The sequence below is a fragment of the Ischnura elegans genome, chromosome 4, assembly GCF_921293095.1.
Source record: "Ischnura elegans chromosome 4, ioIscEleg1.1, whole genome shotgun sequence".
NCBI lineage: Eukaryota > Metazoa > Arthropoda > Insecta > Odonata > Coenagrionidae > Ischnura > Ischnura elegans.
Genome location: NC_060249.1, coordinates 136,289,311 through 136,294,036, shown reverse-complemented (window position 1 = coordinate 136,294,036; position 4,726 = coordinate 136,289,311). Strand labels below are relative to the sequence as shown.

The window sequence follows — 4,726 nt, the reverse complement described above, 5'->3', positions numbered from 1 at the left end:
GACCACATCCCCTCCCCATGAACAAAAATAAGTAGAAACACTGAAATATCAATGAAAATATAAACAGTAGACGTGAACCCTGAAGAAACCCACTGGAGACAGCCAAAAGGCTGGGGCTAGTGACTCATAAATAAACAGAAATTCCGGCGAGGCGAGGCGATCATACTGACATCTGTACTGTAAAATTCGCAATGCTTTTGGTTTAAAATCCAATCTATGGGTATCTACTATTTAATCCCTAGTCAACTATGTCCTTGGATGTAATATCCTACATGTTATAGCAATTCGATATATTTTAAGAAAAAGTAGATTCGATATATATCGAACGTGAGACTGAATACAAAACATACTACCATAGAGCATCTGGAGAGGGCGTTAGGTGAAAAAAGTGAAGCCAGCAGAAAGCTGTTTACCCGATGCGCTTTTGTTCGTCCGCCATATTCCGTTACCCCGCTCGCTCGTTTTCCCATAAAGGTACGTGTTAAGAAAATCACCTAATTTTCAGTATACCGAGGCTGCTGAAGCATTCTGAAGGTATGCTGATCTTCTAGAATTCATCTTAATACTGGTATATTATTATCTCCTTTAAAAAGTGAGTATTTAATCTAGAAAACGACATGTTTATTCAACCTTCGCAGATGGTTTGCTGCGCGGCTTACGGGTGCAGTAATTGCCCCGGTAGAAAGATACGTGGACTCACATTCCACCGGTAAGTTGCAAAATGGTCAATTATTAGTAATATCTATATCATTGGCTTGAAGTGCATGGTCAACCTTGTTAATTGTCTATGTATGTGCCGCGTGCAGCAGGTGGACTCATGTGCGGCAGTGTACTGGTTATTTGTTACTTATCCTTATCAGTGCTAAAATTGTATTATACTATGTTGAATTTTGTCATGAGTGATAATGCTTATCGTAATGAAGTAAGATATTTAAAAATATCCGTTCTTTTTCGGAACTCTTTTCATCCCTGCGTACCATCGCTGGTGAACATTTTTGTGTATTGACATAATGGTACAAAAATTTTTGTGCCAATTCGCGGTACAAGTTGTGCGATGTGAGTGAATTTCGTGCTTCATTGAACACTTGGTGTTCAGATATTAGGTCTATTTAGAGCGGAGATACGCATGGCACTCTTAGCCACCGAAATTCGACATTAGTTAAAAATCATAACACATGTACAGGAATTTGTGGTTCTCAACCAAGCATTGGCAAATTAATGTTGTTTTCTACAAATTGTGGAAATTAGATCTAAAATGCAAAATTGTTAAGTTATTATACTGGCCTTACGTCTGGCCTGGCGTCTCATGTTGTGAAAGGAATGCTTAGCAATGATTCAATTATCGACCGAAAAGTTATTATGATCATTAGCGATGACAGTAACAGCACTTACTCAGCAAAAAAAGAACACGAACTTCTTCCTCTGTTGATGGGTTGACATACACCTTAATTGATCTTATTTAGAAATAAAATGCTTAGTCATAAAAATATTGTTGTAAAAGCATAAGTTGATATGTATTAATGAACCACTTTACATGCCCAGAATGTGTTTTTTCTTGTTTCATAGCCCATTCATGTCAACTAATCTCTTAGAAAGTGGAGGGAACATTCTAATTAGTTTTTGCTGAGTTACAGAAATCTCTGGTTAATATCATTTTTCATTTAGCTCTTGTTCATTTTTTTTGCTCGTAGGTGTTTTTTATATTTGTTTTTGTGATTACAACTTTGCTGAAGCAACAGCTCCTTGCTATGCTGTGATCATGCTATGATCTATGCTATGATCAAGTTGGTGCCTCTTTCATTTTTTTTCAAGTTAGTGCCCCTTTCATTGCTTCTTTGTGAATGTATTCATCATGATCAATCATGAGTTCGTCTTTTTTGCAATTTGAAAAAAATAAGTAATTACCCTGTATAAGGCGATGAAAGTTTGTGGCACATATGGTGGTTTCCTACTAACTACTCGCCCAGAACTCATGATCTGTCAATGAATTTCCCCCTTTGACTCAACATATCTGTCTTTCGTTACAATTATCACTTCAATTTTAATCAATGTGAATAACACTCATTAAGGTTATTGCTTACGATACAATAAACAATCTATTTTAGGCTAAATGTACACTAGGTGGACGCATATGTCACACCACTACAATACATAGCAAACAAAAGTATGCACCTATTTTGTACCACACATGTGCACCATAATGTCAAGTTACTCAAATACTAGCTTGCAAAAATTCAATTTCATTACTTTCATTGTTTTGGCATTAAAGGGTGACAAAAATATTGCATATTTTAGACAACATTAAATGGAATAGGATTATTTTGTATATGTGTAATAAATTGTTCCCAATTTGATAAGGACCAACTCTGTTTACCACCAGTGTGGAAGTGCGGTGGCCTAGTGGATAGACCATTGGGCTACTGCTTGAAGTGTGACACCTTTTGACACATCCAACAGAAATTCATGCATTTTGTGGTGGTCAAAGAAAGTAATCAGCCCTCCTATTCTGAATATCTTGCATTCAATCACTTGTTTAATTAGCGACGAACTTCAAATGAACTCGAAATTGAAATTTCTCATTCATTGTTCTCCTGATGAAGTAGAAACTTAAGTGATAGCATTTTTCATAAATATCTAGAGGTTTATCTTGATTGGTGATGCTAAGCATTTGATATATCACACAGATTCTGCCCATTGAAATTGTCAAATAATTCCTATTTAGGTTTAATATAGCTAAAGAATTTATGCATATTTTTAATTGCAGGTTCAGCTAATCCAGTAGCCGATGTAATTGAGGTTGTATGAATGTACAAACATTGGAAATAATCCCGGAGGTGTGGCGGCCTTCATCATGTATTCATATAATTCTCTTGCCAATCTGAATATATCTTAATAGAATTTTACATCATGTCTGCCTGAGATTTATTGTGAATTTGGTTCTTTTGCATTGATTGTATAAATAATCAGTTTCAATAGCATTGTTTAATCATTCTGCAAATCTGAAAATGTAACATTTGATGGGTGTGTACATTATATAAGTTGGAAAATGGGAATTTTTTCTTTTTTAATACCTCCTACAACGATTCCATTTAACACAGCTGTTACCCACTGTGCATGTTCGTCTGATTTCGGGGAAGGAAAATAATTTCTGATTTGTCAGCACTTGAAATTCATCAGACCCATCCTCAATTTCTTAAGACAGTATTGCTTTCATGGCAGTTTACTCGGAATTGTAAGCGAAATCTCTTTCGAGCTTGTCTCTTAGATGACATTTTACTTTCCTAATGCTCAAATTTTTCCTTTGATGAGGAAGCCCTTTTGATTAATGGCCATGAGGTTATTAACAGTAGTTTCGGAAATGATTTACACTGTGTAACACTTAGATATTGAAGTTACATATCCGAAAAAAATGTCCGGCGCCAAGAATCGAAGCTTGACTTCGCTGTGTTTAAAATTTTCTCATCAATACTTTTTGTAGAGCATTCATAAGTAATGGTAGGCATGATTCCCGATGTAATGTTTTAAGTCTTGCTAAACCATATTATTTTCCTTGAATCACGATTTATGTATATTTTTGACGGATTTTTAGCCAAATAAAATCTTGTAGTGCACGCAATAGCAATTAAACGTGATTATTATCGTAGCAGTCAGTGTCCTCCCATTCCTCTCTCGTCCATTTATCCTTTTATATTTACTTTCATAATTGAATTTGGTTTAAAACATTCTATTGTAAATATCAGAAGTTATATACTTTAAGGGTTCACATGAATTCATCAGATATTTTTCAGCTTACAGCCGAAAATTAGTTGCTATCGTCGCAAGTGACTTGTCGTGCGTCATATTTTTAATTTGCCGCACCGTGGTTGAATCGTCTATTTCATCCAAAAGATGCATTTTTTCCGGTTTTATATTCAACAAATAATCTTCGCTCATCGGTGGGAACGGGTTTTTCCGGCTGTCAGTTGGGAAAATATTGAGTTTCCTTTGACGAATATCCCATAAGGAACCATGTATTTCTGCTTCACCCGGGGTAAAGGAATATGGCGGACGGGCTGAAGTGCCACGCCCCCCTGGCTTCACTTTCCTACCGTGGGAGGGGTAGCTAACGCCCTCTCCAGATGCTCTATGCATACTACCATAGAGTATCGTGAGGAATACCAAGATGTACCTGTTTACCAGGTTTCATTGGTCCAACGTATACACTTATCAAGTTATGCCAATTTGCGTATTTGCTATACTAATCGAATCGTACATTAGACACTTCTGACATCTGTACTGTAAAATCCGAAATCCTATTGATATCCCTTCTATGGTCACTCCCTTATCCCTGCCTTCTCTAATATCCCCGCTTTCAAAATTTAGCCTATGTTCTTATATTGGTGACGTAGATAGACGGGATGCGTGTATTTCTTACGGGGGCCTAATACAAAAAGGTATAAATTCATATCGATGTATCTTCATTAGGAAACATAATTCATCTAAATAATTTATGTGTGCGCATAATTCATTCTTTTCCTTACCTATTGTTAAAATTTTTATCCCCGTAACTATGTAAATAAGCCCGAAAAAGGGCTCAATCGAATACAACCTTCTATCAATCATAACATCGACTCTAATTAATCGATCTCCATGATTTAACTTTTGTCGGATGAATGACATTATCAGTTGTATTTTGTATGACTGTTATGTTCAAAACTTAACTAACGAAAAAGTTATTAGCGATTAA

At 36.0% G+C, this 4,726-nt stretch overlaps 1 long non-coding RNA gene across 1 annotated transcript; it reads left to right on the top strand.

Annotated features, from left to right (window-relative positions):
- The first annotated feature begins 370 nt into the window (after positions 1 to 370).
- On the top strand, positions 371 to 2,838 carry LOC124158094. Its single transcript, XR_006864716.1, has 3 exons — positions 371 to 534; positions 639 to 709; positions 2,765 to 2,838. It is a non-coding gene; the product is annotated as an uncharacterized LOC124158094 (long non-coding RNA).
- Positions 2,839 to 4,726: the final 1,888 nt, after the last annotated feature.